Source organism: Canis lupus, chromosome 34, assembly GCF_048164855.1.
Source record: "Canis lupus baileyi chromosome 34, mCanLup2.hap1, whole genome shotgun sequence".
NCBI lineage: Eukaryota > Metazoa > Chordata > Mammalia > Carnivora > Canidae > Canis > Canis lupus.
Window position 1 is genome coordinate 22,094,333 of NC_132871.1, and position 19,944 is coordinate 22,114,276.

The 19,944-nt window shown below is 36.2% G+C and overlaps 1 long non-coding RNA gene across 4 annotated transcripts in view; it reads left to right on the forward strand.

The window, feature by feature from the left end:
* The window catches only part of LOC140624528 (uncharacterized), a 268,997-nt gene that overhangs the window by 107,235 nt on the left and 141,818 nt on the right, over nt 1–19,944 (forward strand). For 2 of the 4 annotated variants that reach the window (XR_012024005.1, XR_012024004.1), the window contains one exon: nt 1,379–1,436. The exons of the other annotated variants lie outside the window; for them this stretch is intronic. This is a non-coding gene — a long non-coding RNA (uncharacterized lncRNA). The remainder of the gene's footprint in view (nt 1–1,378; nt 1,437–19,944) is intronic. 4 annotated transcript variants of the gene reach the window in all.

Below are 19,944 nucleotides of genomic sequence, written 5' to 3' on the forward strand. Positions count from 1 at the left end.
TCCTTTGGTGTTTCCTTCTGGATTTTCTATTTAGCTCCACTGTTATTAAATCCATATATTGACATCTTAATTTTAGTTGTGAGGTATTTTGTGGCACCTTTTGTTTTTGTTTTTTATTTTTAGAATTTCTAATGATTCTTACTGTAGGTTTACTTTCTATGGTGAAATTTTCCATCTTTTCATCATAGTATTGTTTATACATATTAATAATAGTATCATTGACTTCTATTATCCTTGATGTGAATTGGCAAATGCTTTAAAAAGAAAACATGATGATAAATGTTAGGGTCACCTCAATGATTTTCCATTTTCTTAGGAAAATAGGTCTCTAAAGTTCTGGTTGCCTTGGTTATTTTCCATTGTTTTAAAATAGTGCTGTATCTTTCTTTGTCTCTCTCTTCGTGTTTTACTCAACTTCTATTGCTTTACTCAGGATGATAATCTGAAATGAGCTGCACAAAAAAATTCCCCAAAACAAAATACACCCCCCCAAAATTAGCCCTTTTTCTGGCCCATAGTTTTATTTCAACAAACATTTTCAACTGAAATAATTAACGTACTAAATGTTGAGTTTGTGCTAAAAATCTCAGAATGAATATTTCAGTTGTACTAGAACTTGCTCATGAGAACGCCTAAGGTGAATGGGAATAGAGAGGTACAAGAAATGTAAAATGTAAAAGGGTCTTTTTTTTTTTTAATTTTTTACTGCAAAGTAGAGACTTAGTAAATTAAATCTTTCCTCAAAATCTATTTCCTATACTCTGCCCAGAACTATTAGGAGAAATAAGGAGAAACTATCTCCCAAAAAATAAAACCAAATAAGAAAAATTTTTTAAATTTACAAGCGGTCATGATTTCCTGGAAATTGTCTGAGTAAAAGATAAGAAATTTATAAAGTACCAGCTCCTTGTTTGACCATGGTATGGAGAGACATTGTATTCTGATACTTTCTGCGAACAATACTATTAAAAGTACATGGGTCATTATCCTTCCAAGTCTTTAAAACCTTTCAAATCTCAATTCGATATCAACTTCACATCAACAGGGTCTGGACTAGAGTGAGACATATAAAGCACTAAGGGCATGCAATTTAAGGACATACTCCCTCTCAAGGTCATAGAAGAAGCAACCCCATATTTGCATGCCCCTGGGAGTGAGTGACTCCTTAAATTTTAGGTCCTTGGTGGGTGGTATGTCTCATCTGACTTTTAGGCCTACTTTTGAGGTTATAATTACAACAAAATCTCATGATTTTCTCTTTCTTTCTTTCTTTCTTTCTTTCTTTCTTTCTTTCTTTCTTTCTTTCTTTCTTTCTTTCTTTCTTTCTTTCTTTTTTTTTTTTTTTCTTTATCTCATGATTTTCTAATTGTGGAAGCAGGCATAGAAAACTAATTGACTCTCCCAGGGCCACATTGGAACCTAGAAGACTGATCAAAGTAAGTAGAAAACTTGGGGCGCCTGGGTCGCTCAGTGGGTTAAGTGTTGCCTTTGGCTCAGGTCATGATCTCAGAGTCCTGGGATCGAGCCCCAAATTGGGCTCCCTGCTCAGTTGGGAGCCTGCTTCTCCCTCTCCACTACCCCTCACTGTGTGTGTTTGCTCTCTCTCTCTCTGTCAAATAAATAAATAAAATCTTTAAAATAAAAGTAAGTAGAAGACAACTTTGGTAAATATGGATAGGATATACAATTCTCAATAGTCAAACTTAGATCAAAGCCATATGAGTAACTTAGAGTAGCAACAGCAAAAGTCAATTTCCCGGAATCAGTCCTCAAATATCCAGCATGCTCCATACCCTGAAAGAATAGTTTTTTTTTGGTTTTTGGGTGGGACACACTGACTTTAATGTTTTTTGTTGTTTTTGATCTCTGCCACACCAGTTAGGCTTAAACTTGAATTAACAAATGATACTTAAATTTTGTCCTCTAGCTTGATGATCCTTAGTTACAAAATCAAACTATTATTGTGTATTCATTTTTTTTTACCTTAGCAGACGTAGCACTAATCGCCACAAACATGTTAACAAAGGCATTTGCAGTCAGCGTGTACAGAAAAGTTTTAAGAGATTCCCTCTATAGGAGTGGCCTCTGTTTAAGAATGTAGAATGATTTACAGGTGTTATAGGCATGCATTATTGTTGAACTGCTGCTCGATTAAGGCATTTGTGGAACTACAGAAGGGCTGCGTTGAAAATGAGTGCACCTGTTTGCAACCTGCTAAAAGATGCTTTGAGAATAAAATGCAGTTACCCAAAATAGTCCTAAAATCAGAGATTAGAAAGCCTCATCTCTTTCCAGCCTTCCTTTTTTTTTTTCTGTATTCAGTGCCTTTCTCAGGTGTGAACTGAAAACTTCACTTTGGGTCAGAGTCGTTTTACTTAGGAACGAAGGTTGAGTTTAAAGCGGTATCTCTTAAGTGTAGGTCAATGGTTGATCCATTACAGTACCCAACCCTAAATACTTTTTGCAATTAATTATATCTATATCTGTTTTTATAGAGGAAAAGAATAAAGAAATGACAGTCAGCAGTTTTAGGAAATACAAGTTAAAGGTGTCCTATCATTTAAAATGATATATCATTTTGGAAAGAAAATTTAAAAGCTGGTATATGCAATCTAAAATTAAATACAGATTTTGAATTTCAGGCTGTGAAGCTAAAAAGATCAAAGGAAAGTCTTTATAGTACTTTGGAATTTGGTATAATACTTCCCGGGAGGTCATTTACTCCCATAATTTAGTCTGACTTATTTTGGCTTCAGGTCCATTAAAAATGTGCAGCAAAAAAGGAGGCCTCTTTCTACTTTAATTTTTAACAGCAACTTGTCAGTAGAAAAGAAAGGTGTCTGAAAGAGGATCATCTATCATAGTTCTAATAGCTTTCAAATCTTCTAACTTTTTGAGTCCGATTGAGAAAGAAACTTGCCTTGAAATATCTATATTTTAACCCTTTCCACTGTTCTGTGGGAGAATATTACCTTTGATTTTAAGTGTTGCTCAACTGTGTCACCACCTCCCATGATACCCATGGTTGCTACCCTTTAGCTAAGGAAACTTCAGATGCCCTGAGGATTAAGTGTGTTATTAGCAATTTCGTTCCATCTGTTCTTTTCAAATGATTGAGTCCTACTGATGTGAATTCAGCTCATCAGTGGAAAGATGACTGCAAAAAATGAAGACCTGGCTACATAATTCCTTTTTCTTCTTTCTTTCCTGTCCTTCCTCGCCTTTGTCTCCCTGCTCTGTTTCTCTCCCTTCCTCTCTATCTCTCTTTCTGTCTCTCTTTCTCTCTCTCTCTCTCCATACACACACACACACACACACACACACACACACGGAAGGATTTTTTTTAGGCTGCATTACGCAAGGGTTAAAGTGCTTGGCTGGACTCAGAAAGGCAGGAATCTCATGCCCTATGTTTGTACATGTATAGGTTTCATTGTAGTCAGTTCATTTTTCTAGTCTTCAGTTTTCTTCTTTGGAAAATAAGGATGTTGAGTCAGATGAGGTCTCTTTTATGCTTGAACTTGTCCTTTTTAAAAAAATTTTATTTATTTATTCATGAGAGACACACAGAGAGAAGCAGAGACACAGGTAGAGGCTCCCTGCAGGAAGCTTAATGTGAGACTTGCATCCTGGGACTCTGGAATCATGCCCCGAGCCAAAGACAGACGCTCAACCACTGAGCCACCCAGGCGTCCCTATGCTTGAACCTGTTCTGAGCATGCCTAGTCTGGGATAGTAGTAATTACTGTTTTATGATGGCAAATCCTACAGTGTAGTGCTCATCTCTTCTTAATGTGGGCCCAGAAAACTGACAAAGGATTACTTTAATTGTATCAATGTAATTCAACTAAGCTTTCTAAGTGTTCATCAGAGCAGATTTCTACTTTCTATGGAGACCTAAATGGCTATCAGTCAGCTCCCGATGAGTGGCTACCTAGAATCCTGTGCTGGGAAGGAATGTGAAATGAGGTCCAGGGAGCCCTGCGAACTCTGAGCACTGGCCTCCATTGCTGAGCAAGCAGTACGTAAGTGGGGCACACCCACCACTTATTAGCCATCTCTGACTTCCCTATTTGTTGATATAATGCAAAATGCACTAGTAGGAAGATATTATCACAAATCCAGCTTGAATGAAAGAAAATAGAAGGCAAAAATACATCTTTACATAGAATTACCAACCACAGCTGCAGCCCTTATAAACTTAGGGATTTCTAATACTTGTCAATCCTAGAATTATTATTATCATTACTTCAAGAAATACATTTATTTTTTTGGGCCCCCTAAACACATTTACAAAATAGAGGTATATTTTATTGAATTTTGTTAATCTAGGAACTTCAGGACATTAATTCTGTGCTTTTTGACATATTTTAGGGAGTCTCCCTACCAACCCACCTATGCAATCCTCATCCTTTAAATAATTCCATATTGGCTTGGTTTACTATGAGAGGTAATCTCTGGGACCACTTTTTGACTCAGATGAAATAAGGTTCTGGAAGGTCAGCCTCTATTGTATTATAATAGAGGAATATGAACAACATTAAGCATTATAGAATTTATATTCTCATTTTAGTGTATATTAGGTTGGTAGGAATTTTTAGATATTTTCTATTGTATATATAATAAAACCAAACAAGCACTTGGAGATCTTGGCACCATACACTTCTCAGAAACACTTATGATATTTGCTGAAGAGTTTGAAGTATATATTTACCCCTTGTGTAGCATAGTGTGATTTGTTACATTATGCAGAGAATTCTAGCCAAACCATATAAATTCTAGACAAACCATATACAAAAGTCTAGCCAAACCACAAATAATCTGTTGACCTCCTTGCATTTTTCTAAGGTTTTTATATTAAAAGGTTTTATTTTCATATAATTTCACACTTACAGAAAACTTAAAAGCTGCAAGTGGTTCAGGAAACATCCTATATCCTTTACTTATTCACTAGTGTTTCACTCCTCTCATTTGCTCCCTCTTCTCATTCCCTTTTTCCCTTCTCCTTCCTTCCCTCCAGATCCTTCCATTCCCTCCACTTTTTTTTCTGAACCAAGTGGCTGTTAACTAGAGCTACCATGCCCCCTTTTCTGATTACTTCAGTGTATCTTCTAAGAACAAAGTCATTTTTTACATGACTATGATATAATGAGCATTAAGTCAGAAAATCAAATATTGTTACTATTATATGACCTAGAGCTCATGTCCAAATTAAATATATTTTATAACTAATTTGTATTTTGCTGGGAAAGGTTCAGTAGTGAGGGGATATTGATGATATAGGAGAGGGATGAGAATTATTAGAGCACAACCTTGAATATGCCAAATGAGTTGCTGTCTGGTGCACAAACCATGGAGATGTCTTTGGTTTTGAGAATAGGCAGATTGTATGGGCACAGACAAGAATGGGTTGATCCATTCTGTCGTAATGGAAACTTGATGGTCTCCTCTGTTACTTTTATCTTCTTAGATAACTAAGAAGCTGATATTAAGGAAGGAGGAGGAGATTTAATGGTTTAAGGGGGGAGAATAGAGCAATGGGATGATAAATGGATCATGAAAATGTGTTATGATTGCAGGTAGCATCGAGGGCACACTTAAGACTAGTGGTGCTAAAGGTAAAGTAACACAGCGGAGCATGACTACTTTCTCTCAACCACCCTTGGTGGTTTACATGAAGGGGATAGTTTTATTTAAAGCAGGGCTGATATTTTGACATGGTTGTACAATGAAGCAAGAATAGCAGAGTTGAGGGTTTTATGCAAGGGAGTAATGTTGAAACCTGACCCTACCTTTAAACTGGAGAGTGGGGAGGTGAGAAGCTTACAGGATGAGAGACAGTGAAAAAGATTGCAGTTACTGTAGTAATGATGAGGTCTAGGAGTTATTCTAAGAGGTGAGAAAATTAACTAAGATCCCTGGAGGAGATGTCACGGGACTCAGAAATCCTGAGTTTTAGAAAGAACAATCTATATGAGAATTGAAATTATGACAGAAATAGTCACATTCTGGCCAGGTAAAATATTCCAGGAAAGAGGAGTGACACCAAGCAACAAGGACTGGTAAGTGTGTGGTGGTGTCCAATGACAGAGTCGAAATTTGGAATTTTTTTTTTTTTTTAGTGGAGGGAGGTTCGTCTGAAAGCAGCAATGGGGAGCATGGAAAACACTTAGCACACCTCAGGCTCGAAGGGACAGGGAAGTGGGGAGAAAACATAAAAGGGCTAGAAGTGAGATAGAGGTCTGCAAAGCCAGGCTTCTGTGAAGCCTGCAAGGAAAGGGTCCCGCACGCCCCAAAAATGCCACATCTAAGAAGGTTTTCTTCTCAGCACAGACTTCACAGCTTTGTGCATGTAGTCTTGCAGTGTTCCATCAGTTGGTAGTGAAGTGTCTTAAGGAGAAGCTCCGCTTTCTAACTTACAAAATGTGTTATAAGGGCTTGGGAGAAAAGTTGAGAGTAAAAGGTTTTGTTGATTATAAACCATCAATTCCAGAAGTGAAAGGACTTGAGCAGTGGGGAGAGATGCAGATATGAAGTAAAAATAAAAATGTAAAGCTTTAGGGATTGGAGTCTGGGAACAAGAGGATGACCTTCAGAGATTCTGATTCAATTGGTTTTGGGTACAGCCCAGGCATTAGTAGTTTTAAAAACTCCCAGTAATACTAATATGCTGCCAGGGCTGAGAACCATTGTCCTAAATACTTTACTTGTATTAAATTATTTAAACAATTCTTCTAAATGCCTACAAGCACTATATTAAATTCACAACATGTGACACACACAATGTTACGTATCGTAAAGACTAAGTGAATAAATCACTCAAGCACACACACAGTTCTGTTTATCCATCACTGTCATTGTCAATAGCTCTAAATTAACACAGAGAGATTTCACCCAATAACTAGATGGTTCCATGTTCATTCATTGAAAAGATCAAATGAAATCTACATCCAACTGGAGCTCGGAGACACGTGAGGTCATTTGACATCGTGTGCTTTCAGAGTGTACTTCTTGAGTAAAAATCCTTTCAAAAATGAGCACACTTTTGCTCTCTTCCTGATTGTGTTGTTTATTGGAGATCAGGCTAGGATAAAATAAATGCTTTCGTCCTAATTTTAATAGCTCAGTACCTGTTTGAGTCTTTGACTATGAACACCTTTCCACAGTCTCTATTTTATAACATTTGGAGTTTACATTTGATTTTTAATTTACTATGGCAATAGTGATTCCAAATCCTACCAGAGGTGTTTGGCTGCCCCATATCTTCATACCTCTCCTGTCTGCCATTGAAATATCTCTCAATTACCTGTGTTAAGACATGTTGCTAAACAACTTTATTTGGAATTCGAAAATTAAATTTGCACTCTGATCATTACAGATATTGATAAAATAACAATCATCTTCTGATCAATGGTGGCCTGATTTCATAGTTTCCCATAGTAATATAAAGCAACAAAAGCAAAAGATTGTGCTCTAATTTTAATTTTAAATCTACGGTGGTCTGCACGATTTACTGGGAACTTATCTCAGTTCTACCTTAATTATGATGAGGCTGAGCATCATCTGTCAGAAACAAACACATTGAAGTTGCTGAACTCACTGCTCACAGATTTTCTTTTATAATAATGTTAAGCACAGGATGTAAGAGATCCTAAATGTAGCACATCAGAAAAATATTATCTTCTACAAATACAATGATTTGGATTTGCTCCTATTCAGAAGACGTGCTGAAAATGCTGTCGGATATTGTACACTGATTTCTTTCAGTCTGCAATAGCTCATCCCCCTTTTGGATTGATACAAGTAGTCAAATCACTCCCAAATCTTCAGGAAATGAAAGGCTAGATCACTAATCACCGCACACATACTTCACTTTAATATTTCATTCAGCATTGATAGAAGATTATAATGGAAGATATTATGAAAGGGCACCGCTACAATTGTACTCAGTGGGCCATGTGTAATATTCGAAAGCACAGCATCTCTGTGGGTACTTGGCAAGCTGCAGTTGTTAGGTGAAGAATAAATGTTAAACCGGATTCTCCCAGTCATCCAATCAAAAACATTTATTATGTGCCCTCTATGTGTAAAGAACGACATTAAGTATACAGTTTTTATCTCTGCTATTATTCTAAAACTATGCTCCTGGTGTGTTTTAAGCAGAGCTGAGTGGGTCGTGCCATTCGAATAAAATGAAGGTATTTTTTCCCAGTTTCTAGAAAATAAGTTAGGGCTTCGGACTTTTTCAATTTTTAGCTTTCTTCTGCTAGTTATCCTTAAATGTTAGATGCCTGCTGCTGTTTGTTTATGTCATAGCTTATTTTAGATAGTTTTACAAGCAGGAGTTATTGGAGTTTAGTGCATTTTTATTTTAAGTTGTTCAGGAAACAACATCATGATTACCAAGTGTCCCTTTTTCTCACGTGAACAAGTCTGAACACCAGTGTCTTCAGATGCCTAAGGAACAAGTCTAATTCCTTAATTCGATTCAGGCTGCTAAAAATGGGTAAGTTCAGACAGTTGACTAGCACCCAAGTTTCTAAAGTATAATCATGTACTTTGAAAGAATTAATGCAGCATTTTATGTAGTTAAAGAGTGAAAATAGGTTAGATCCCAGGAGGATTTGGTTTATTTTGTTTTTACTTACATGATTTTCTAGTGAATGAAGTTAAATCATGTCTATTATTTCTTGATGCCAATCATTTCCTACAACTGCATCAGACCATCTGTAAGTTTAGGCTTCACAGAATATGTGACAAACTCGTTTTATTTTTGTCAAATAGCATTAGCTTAGTAGTTAATAATAATAGCAAACTCTTACTGAGCACATACTTTGTGTAAGGAACCATATTCTACACCCTTTGACTCATCCAAGTCCTACAACCACCTTATGAAGAAGGTGCTACTATTATCTCCTTTATTCAGGTGAGGAAACTCAGAACCTAAACTAAACCTCATTACCTAGTAAAGCTAGTGAACTAAACCTTGTACAAATCAGAGATTCAAACCCAGTCAATTTAGCTACAGAGTCTGTGTTCCTGACAATTGAGCTAAACTAACCCCTTTTTTTAAAAAATTCAGAAAAGTTGTATTATTTAGGATGCCTTTAGCTGCAAGTATCACCCTAACCTAAACTGGTGGAAACAATAAAAATAATTTAGTGGCTCACATAATTAAAAAGACTAGAAATAGCACTTGCTTCAGGCAAGGCTTGATTTATTGGTTCAATGATGTCACTAAGAACCCAGTTTCCTTCAGTCTCAATGCTCTCTTTTCCCAAGATGGATGCCAGCCGCGTCAGAGGAAAATGCTTCCTTATTCACATTCAGCAAGAGAAAAAAAAAAGTGGCTTGGTCTCAGTATTTCTTGCAAAAGTCTTGAGACTCACTCTGAATGAGCCGGTGGAAGCTGCTGACTGCCCCCTGAATCAATCACTTTGGTTAGGGAGATGACCTGTTCTGCTTGGTTTAGGCTAGATCACATTTGCTTCCCTGAAACCACAGAATCCTCAAATGGGTTTCTGGTGACGGGGACGTAGACACTCCAAAAGCAAACCACAGATGTACACAGAATATAGTACTTCTGCAGTCTATAGTCTCTTACATGAAGGAGATCGTCTTCCTGCATGATTACAGGGAAGTCGTTTTCCCTTTCACAGTTTCGAGGTTCAACAAGATTGATGTCATCTATCATGACATTGAGATGGGCAGTGATGATTTCAATGTAGGAGGCTGTGGACTGCAGTCATACCAAAGAAGCCACTTCTCTTTGTCCTCTTCCACTTGCATGTTTATATCAAGTATTACAAGACTCTTTCACTATGAGCCATATACACATATACACACATATATATGTATATGTACACGTATATATGATATTTCTATTTCTTCATCTATCATTTATCTCTGCCTGATGCCTATTCTTGGGAATCAACCTTCAAACTGACGAAGATTCCATATAAAATGACTTTGGGAGGAGCATCTATTCTAAAATCATCTTGTCAGGCTACCATATAAGTGGCAATGGCTATAAAACCAACATTCATCCAGAATACTTCACTTTGTGGACATTTGGATTACTCAATAAAGCAGAATAGAACATTTCATTTAAAATGACTTTTTCAAATATCACTAGCTGACATTATTATCCATAGTTGTTATAGGAATAATTTTTTTTCTCTAGTACTGTTTTTGCTTTTTATTCACACTCTTTTAGGAACTAAGTACTTCTTTGAGATATGGAGCTCACAAAGACTGTAGTCTGACAAATTTCAATGCCAAGGTTACACTGGCAGCTTGTGATGTGTAGGAATGAAATTTGTGTCCAAAGGAGACATACATGCTTCATGTTCTTCTACATTTAAAAACAAACACCATAAGAAATACCCACCTCAGGATTCTCATGTCAAGGCTAAACCATTTACAAAGTACAGTAATAAACATGCAAATGGGAGAAGAAACAAAGGAAGATAAGTGATTTCTTTGGTATGACTGCAGTTCATGCCATCCTAAACTGAAATCATCGCTTACCCATCTCAATGTTACGGTATATGACATAGACAGTCTCGTTGAAACTCGAAATTGTGAAAGAGAAAATGACCTTCCTATAATTATGTAGAAAGACTACCTCCTTTATGTCGGATGTTTCTATCTCAATCAGTTGTGGTGATCTACTTGAATTAACTGTAGTGTTTTACAGATTTATACAACACAAAATGAAAGTACTTCACTGAGTATGCGTGTGAATCATGGAATTTTTTTAGATTTTCTCCACCTGTCTAAAAAATGTAGAGCTGTAACAGAGCCATAAAATCTGGAATCTCCAACCAGAATATATCTTTTGAAATAACAACTGAGAAAAGTGAAAAGAAAAAATATTTAAAATAAAATGCTATCTTTACATTCATATTTTTTTCAAATGAACTTTTACGGCAGTTTTAGATTTTCAGAAAAATTGCAAAGGTAATACAGAAAGTTCCCATACATGCTATAATCAGTTTCCCTTATTATTAACACCTTATATTAATATAGTATTTTTTTACAATTATAAACTGATATTGATGCATCATTATTAACTAAAATCCATGCTGTATACAGTTCTTAGTTTCTAAAATAATTTTTTAATATTTTATTTTAAAATATACAGAATTATTGTGAAAAGTACTGAATTTCCATGTACCCTGCACTGCATTTTCCCTATTCTTGACATTTGTATGGTATATTTGCCACAATTAATGAACCAATATTGATGCATTAATATTTAAAGAGTCTATACTTTATACAGTTTTCCCCTAAGGTCCTTCTATTTTAAGATCCAGTCAAGGCTATCACATCACATTTGGTCATCGTGTCTCCTTAGGCTCCACTTGGATGTGACAGTTTCTTGGACATTCCTTGTTTTTAATGACCCTAACAGTTTTGAGGATTATTGATTAGATATTTTATAGAATATCCCTCAGTTGGGATTTTTCTCATAGTTCTATTTGGTTGGACTGGATCTTTGAGTTCTGAGGAGGAAGAGCACAGAAGTAGGGTTCTGTTCTCATCACAGTGTATCAAGGAACGTAGGATTTACCAGTGTTGATGTTAACCTTAGTTACCTGGCAGAGGTCCTGCTAATCAGGTTTTTCCCCTATAAAGTAACCCCCCTCCCCATACTGTCCTTTTTGGAAAGAATTTTTTCACACAACCTATACTTAATGGGATGGGGAAGCCATGCTCCACCTTGTTAAGGGCAGAGGATCTATATAAATTATTTGCAATTCTTCTGCGTGGGAGATTGATCTCTCCTCTATTTACTTATTTTTATACTCAATTTTTTATATGCATTCGTGTCAATGACATGAATCTTGACCAGTAGTCAAATAGCATAGACAAATAGTCAAATAGCATAGAATTGACATAAAAACATTTATTAGAAAGAGTGAAAAACGTGGCCTAATAGGCCAGTATTCCAGGGTTGGGCTGGTATTAATTGGAAATGTCCAGTATTCTAGGGAGGGCATGAGACTTTCCTCGGGTATAAACTTACTTCTTCCTTGCATTATGCTGTCAAATCTTGTCTAAACTCTTTCTGTTTCCTATGTTTAACTGTATCTTAGTGATAATGGATTGCAGTGGTCCATTATCTTCTGGGCAAAGTAGCAGATACTAGGATTTGTTCTAATTGTCTCTCTCTGAACGTTTATTAGCAACAACAGCAACAGAGGCACCAACAGCAGAGACACTACTAGGTTTATTGAATGGGCCCCACTGTGCTGTGTTTGACACAGAATGAAATTTAAGCCTGACCGTAGTGCTATGAATCACAATGTATTATCCTCATTTTGAAGACTAGGAAAACTTTAGAAGGTTAAGGAACTTGACCAAGATCACTAAGCTGGCAAATGGCGAGGCTGCGATGTAAACTAAGATTTTTGTGATTCAAAATTTTAAGTTATGAACTACTTTTTACTGCTTCAACTCACTTCATCACTCATAGTGTTAATGACTCAGCATTTCTCCTCTCAGTCTTTGCCAAGCTGATTCTTTTTTAGTTTATGATACTTTTGTCATTTCAGCTCTCAGATAATTAAAATTTTTCTCCTATATGCCTTTTCTGGTCCAATAATATCATGTGTGAAATGCTGTAATAAGAATTTTTCATTATGTTTTGTTGCTTACGCATTAGAGTTTTGTTCTGGGGGCTAACATCATGTTAGCTAGTTGCTAACATATTTGATTTTTCCGATGGTTTCCTTGGTGTTCCAAATCTCATTAACATTTTGACTAAGACTATTCATTAATCCATATACCCAACTAATTACCATTAATCACCTGGCCTTTCTTTCAATAAAACTCCGAGTGAATAAAAATAATACACATATCAATATAGTATGAAGAGAGAAAGTGGTGAAAATTATGATTAAGGGATAGGATTCAGGAAAAAGATTAATTTTGAATAGGAGTATCAGAGCAGCCTTCTTGGAGGAGGTAACATTTGACTTAGTTCTTAAGCAGCTGATAGAATTTGTGAACATGGAGATGGATGTGAGCACAGTACAATGTAGAATTAACCTCCAAGATTCCACTTTCTTCTGGTTCTCTTTGTATCAGACACTTTTAGGTGCTCATCATCTTCTACCTGCCTTTTATTTTATTTTTTATATTTTTTAAAGATTTTATTTATTTATTTATTTATTTATTTATTTATTTATTTATTTATGAGAGACAGAGAGAGGCAGAGACACAGGCAAAGGGAGAAGCAGACTTCCTGGAGGGAGCCTGACATGGGACTCGATCCCGGGATTCCAGGATCAGCCCCTGAGCCTAAGACAGATGCTCAACTGCTGAGCCACTCCGGGATTCCTATATCTGCCTTTTAAATATAAAATGATTGGCTTCTGTCTGCGATTCTCTTCTTTTTGTTCTTTATACACACGGTGTGCCTTCAACTATCAGCCACATGTTGAGAACCCCAGACTTTTCTTTCCACCTACAAAATATCTCAATAGACATCTCAAACTCAGAATGTCAAAAATAACTCCTGTTCATTTCTTAGATATATCATAATAACTAAATTAATTTACGTTTGAGTCAAGCGTTCCTAGGTTTAAGTGCAGTTTCTTTTTCTTTTCTTTTTTTTTTTTTTTTTAAGATTTTGTTTATCTATTTGTCAGAAAGAGAGAGAGAGCACAAGCAGGGGGAGCTTTAGGGGGAGGGAGAGAGAGAAGCAGTCTTCCCATGGAGCAGGACTCCAGGATCAGGACCTGAAACCAAAGGCAGATGCTTAACTGCCTGAGCCACCCAGGTACCTTTGAGTGCAGTTTCCTTCACATACTTTAGGGCAAGTCACTTAATAACTATAAGCCTCAGGGCAGCCCTGGTGGCCCAGCGGTTTGGCGCCGTCTTCAGCCTGGGGCGTGATCCTGGAGACCCTGGATCGAGTCCCACGTCAGGCTCTCTGCATGGAGCCTGCTTCTGTCCCTCTACCTCTCTCTCTCTCTCTCTCTCTCTCTCTCTCTGTCTGTCATGAATAAATAAATAAAATCTTTAAAAAAAAGTTTAAAAAAAAACAACTATAAGCCTCATTTTTTTCCTCAGTAGGACAAATAGTAATTGTACCCACATTATTTAGATAGTATAAAAATTAAATAACATAGATGTCTAAGTTCTCAATGCTGGATGTTATTGTTATTATTTTTACAATTTTAGTAAAGGATGTCACCATCCACTTGATCATCCAAGCACCAAACTTTGCAATCGCCACCAATGAAGCTCTTTAACATCACCTTCCACAAATGCTGTCAATTCCATGTTCTGCATGTCTCTTTTCTATGCCCACCTGCTACTTCCTTAGCCCAGTCCTCTTCCTCTAATTACAGTAGGTTACAGCTAATTTCCCTGCATTAGGTCATATCCTGCTTTTTAATTAATACTCCACATTATTGCTAAAATAATGTTCCAAATATGCAAATCTGGTATTTCTCCTCTGCTTTAATCGATAGTCTGTATTATTTAAATGTTAAAGTCCAAACTCCTTGTCATGATCTGGCCTCTGTCATAACCTCCTGAATTATCCCAAATAAACCCGTGGCTGTGAACACCATAGTACTAAATCTCCCTCCTCTGCACCATGCTACTTATTTTTCTTCCCAACATTCCATACTGTTTCACACTTGGACTTCTTGGAACCTTGACACATCAATGTCTTTTCCACCCACGCTGCACTATGGAAAAGGTATCCACGGCCCTCAGAAATGTCTTTTCCAACACCTTTTAAGACTGACTCAGCAACTTTTGAGTCCCCATTGCAAACTTTACATGCTATTTCCATAATACCCTAAACTTCTGTTGCACTCATTTATTTACAAGCCTTTCAATCTTACCAGACTAAGTATCACTTGAGGGCAGGAATCTCACATTCTGATTTAAAATTCATTCTCAGATCCTTGGCATGTGATAGGTATTTAATAAAAGCTTGCATGCATTATTGAACAAATTGGTCTCCAAATGATCAAAGTTTACTCATTTCCTCACACTTCTGTTAATTTATATATATTTTTAAAGATTTTATGTATTTATTCATGAGAGATACATAGAGAGAGGCATAGACATAGGCAGAGAGAGAAGCAGGCTCCTCATAGGGAGCCCGATGTGGAACTCAATCCATGGACCGGGATCAGGCCCTGAGCCGAAGGCAGATGCTCAACCGCTGAGCCACCCAGGAGTCCCTCTGTCAATTTATATTAATTCACAACAACATATCTATTTTTGAGATACTTTACTAGACAGAGAAGTTTGCTAGACAGGGAAATTTTTCATTGGAAAGAGAATTCTGTGTTTTTTGACCACCAAATCATTTATGCCGATGGCACTAGACAATACCGCTGGTACCAGCTCTGGAAGACCCAACTCTAGACACATCTTCATTTATCTCAACCCATCATTGGTTTTTTCTAAACTGGGTCCCCACCCATGTCAAAGTAGCTCTGGCTGATGGGATGATGGTCCCATTTCTCAGATAGACATCTTGGAAAGCAAATTTGCCTAAGGTTCTCCTGCATCTGATGTTGAATTCAAAAGTAAGTTTAAATTTGATAGACAGAGCTAGAAAAGATGCCCGGCACCTTCTGAATTTAGCCTGTCACCAGGTACACCACAATGCAATTTCCCATTTATTAAGAAATAAAATGAAGACGAAAAGCATTTAATTTTAATTGCCTCTGATGCTCACCATATTGTCACTTTTCACTGGCTCACTATGGCTGCTCAGTTAGAATTTCTCTTTCATGCAAACAACAGGACTAAATTGAATTACATAAAAAGAAGCTACACACTGACTCCCAGCAGTATGTTTTGACAAAACATTTTGTCTCCATAAATGATTTCAGATCCTGTAGTCAAAAGCCTTGACTGCAAATAATGGGTTCATAAAACCTATCTTTAAAATTTTACCTGACAGTAATACCGTGCAAATATCTGCACTTCCAGTTCACCTTCTCCACTTGTTTACATCAGGATTTTAATAGAGTGGCTGTCACAGAACAACAGCTAAAGGCCACTGTTTGATAAGTTCCTATAAAAACACACTGTTTAAAATGAGAATTTCCTTCCTAAATTCAGCCATCATAAAAGGTGATGGTGGTGGTGGTGGTTAGAAAATTATTGAAGAAAACATGTTTTCTTGGAGGACCTCAATAAAATTCTCAGAGTTAAGTGACATTCTAAATAGTGATGACTTTCAGATTCTGAATTTTGAGTTGCTAAAGCAGCACCTGGCAAAAAAGTACTCCACATAGTAGGTTCTCAATAAATGTGTTCCTCAAAAATTACAGCACCCATTCTTTAAAAATGTGGCTTAGAAGCTGAATTTTGCCCTAGTTTGTTAACTTTATCAAATAAAAACATGAATTCTTTCCATAATGAAATTGTATTACTATTTTAAAAGCAACAAAATATATACATGCTATGCATGTTTTGCTTATTCGCTCTTAAAGCCTCACGATGGGAAAACAAGTAAGACCTTAAGAGTGAACTAAAGGTTTGTTTAGTGCTTACTACGTGGCTTGCAAGGTGCTAAGCACTTTGTATGGGTTATCTTGTTAAGCTTCTCATCAGGCTGATGAAGAAGGTATTTTTTTTTAGAAGGTATTTTTTTAATGAAGAATCTAAGAAACTGTTCTATTTCTTAAAATACATTTTTCCATTTAACTGAAACATGTTATTAGTAATAATGCCATAATAAGAGTAATATATGTGAAACATTCGGTGTCTTCAGAGAATATCTTTTTTTACTTGTTTTTTTTTTAAGATTTCTTTTTTTGGAGAGAGAGAGAGAAAGAGACTGTGCACAAGTGTGTAGCAGGGAGAGGCAGAGGGAGAGGGAGAGAGAATCTGAAGCAGACTCTGAGTGCTGAGTGCGGAGCCCAACGTGGGGCTGGATCTCATGACTGAGATCATGATCTGAGCAGAAATCAAGAGTTGGACACCTAATCTACTGCGCCACCCAGGTGCCCCCCCTTTTTTTTTTTTTACTTCTCAACAGCATTTCTGAATGTGGGGATCCTATTTCTCGCTGAAACATGTTTCGGTGTCTGATGCTTTTTTTCTAAAAACTCTGCAACTTCTTTTAATATCTCAAATTCAGCTTCAGTTTTAACAAGGTGAATTCCACACCTGTTTTAGTTTGGTTTTTCAGTTCTGTGAAATAAATAGCAACAGTGTTAGTTAGCACTATCTACATTTTAAGAAGTTAAAATTAGCTATCATTTTAAATATCAAGTGCCACAGTTACAATCGTAGTAAGAATTTGAAAATGCCAAAGAGTACTTCTAGACTCTCATGTACCTTGTCAAGACTGGACACTACCCTTCCATTTTATTTTCTGCTTTCAAAATGATTGCGCTAACTCCTACTCATTTCAACTGGTGTTCTCCTTCGAGCCAACCTTTTTTTTTTTTTTTCTTTCTAAAGAAGCTTGTTTCTTTGTGAAAGTTCCTGGAATGATGTCAAATGAGAATTGGTCACATGACATTCTCTTTCTTGGCAAACTCCTTCCACACGATTAGAGAACTTTTATAAATTAAAATTGTTGAGATTATTTTAATTCTTTTTTATTCTAAGTAAATTAAATTCTCTGTCTTGTACTCTCTTGCTCATTTTATTTCATCAATGTCTATAATTTGAAAATAGGAAGGAAATTAGATTTTGGCTCACAATAAGATGATATTTCAGGGATTATAGCATCCCCTGTGATATTAAAGACTTACTCTATTGAAGAAGAAATGGCAATCCATTTTTCGTTTGTCTCGTTTTGTGATATTGTCTTATGTATGTATTCCAAATCTATGCTCCTTTTACAAAATCCCTAGGAAAGACCTCTGTGAATCAGCATGCACAAACCCTTGAATCTTGAGGTTGAGACAACATAAGATATGCAGCCCGGGAACTGTTTTGCCATTCAGAGTGCATCATTTCTTCACCACAGGGGAAAGCTTCAAAAAATATTGAATTCAACATTCTCATAGCAGTACTTGTTTGCTCTCTTGCTTAGGAAAAATGTTATAGCAACTCTCACACTTTTGCCATTTCTGAGAATTGAAGAACCACGGAGTGTTAGAACTGAAGTGTATCTTAGATATGATTTCGTTATTCAGAGGAACTAAATTGTGCTTCCAGTGTTCATCCACATGGAAAACCCAGGAGGCAAATAAATAGGGGGTCCCAAATTGAGTCTCCCATCTATTTTTCTCTAATCTCATGTTTGAGACACTTAATGTGGTCATTTTTATCCTTGGACTCAAGATGCAATTGGAACAAAAGCAAAAGTTACACCCCCACTCCCCACTTGTGCCCATCTCCTTAAAGGGCAAGGAAATCTTATATTTCACTATATTTTACTTCCCAATTTACCCCAGGTCAAATGCTCTCACAGTCAACAAGTCTATGAGGATCATGAGTTTGGGCTTCAAGCAAGGGTGATAGAAATGTAACTGGGGACTTTGTAACCTCAAGCAAATTACATAGCTATTTTGAATCTCAGTTTGACCACCTGTAAAATTCAGGGAATAATAATATTTACTCATAGCATAGTCTGAGGAATTTAATATATTGATTCCAACACAATTTATCCCAACACAGAGAAGCCTTCAACAAATAATACACACTGCTGTTGGATTTACTACAATAGGGATGGAATATATCTTTGTAATCACCACCAGCAGGATGTATGTTCCTTACTGCCTCCTCAGTCACTACTCTCCTAGTTATTATCCATTAATTCACCTGTTTTGGAATGTTCTATGAATGGAGTTTCTGTAAATAGAATTTGTATCTGGCTTGTGTTTATAAGACTGATTCATATTACTATGTATATATATGAATATACTAGTATATGTTCATTCTCATTACATGAAAATATCACAAATTATTTATCTATCCTAAAGGTGATAGGATCTTTGGATTGTTTTTATTTATTTATTTATTTATTTATTTATTTATTTATTTATTTATTGGATTGTTTTTAAATCGAGTTTATTATGAATAAAGCTGCTGTGAATATTCTTGTACATGTCTCTTGATAATCATAGATGCATCTTTCTCTTGGATATAAAACCAGGAATGGAACTACTGGTTGTAGTTTATATATGCTCAACATGAGGAGATGCTTTTAAGTAATTTTTCAAAATTTATACTCCCACTGGAAGAATATGAGAGCTACAGTTGCTCCACATGTTGCAAATACATACTGTTATTTTCATACTGTTAACTTTCAAATATTGACTCTTCTGTTTGGTGTATAGTAGTGGTATCTCATAGTTCATTTCCCTAAAAAAGCTGAGGGCTTTTAGTTATTGTTGTTATTTGTTTTTTCATATTTCATTGACCAAATGAATTCCTTATTTTGGAAAATGTCATGGAATTTTTTATGCGTATTTCTATTGGGGTGTTTATTATTTTTCTTATTGAATTTTAAAAGTTCTTTACACATTTTGGATTCATGTCTTTAATATGTATATTCCACAAATATATTCCCGGCCCCTTAATAGCTTGCCTTCTACTCTCTTAATGATATATTTTCGTAAATGGCTACTTGAGTACATTTTCTTTCTTTTTTAAAGGTTTTATTTATTTATTCACTTGAGAAAGATGGGGAGAAGCCATGGGAAAGAGAGAGAGAGAATATCTCAAGCAGACCCCATGCAGAGCTTGGAGCCGGACGGGGTGCAGACCTCAATGCGGGGCTCAATCCCCTGACCCTGAGATCATGACCTGAGCTGAAATCAAGAATCAGATGGACACTCAACTGACTGAGCCATGCAGGTCCCCCTTAATGATATATTTTGAGAAACAGAAGTCCCTAATTTTAATGAAGTCAAATTTAATTAACTTTTTTTTTTAGTTAGTGCATTTTGTTGTCTTGATTTAGATTTATTTATTTATTTATTTATTTATTTATTTATT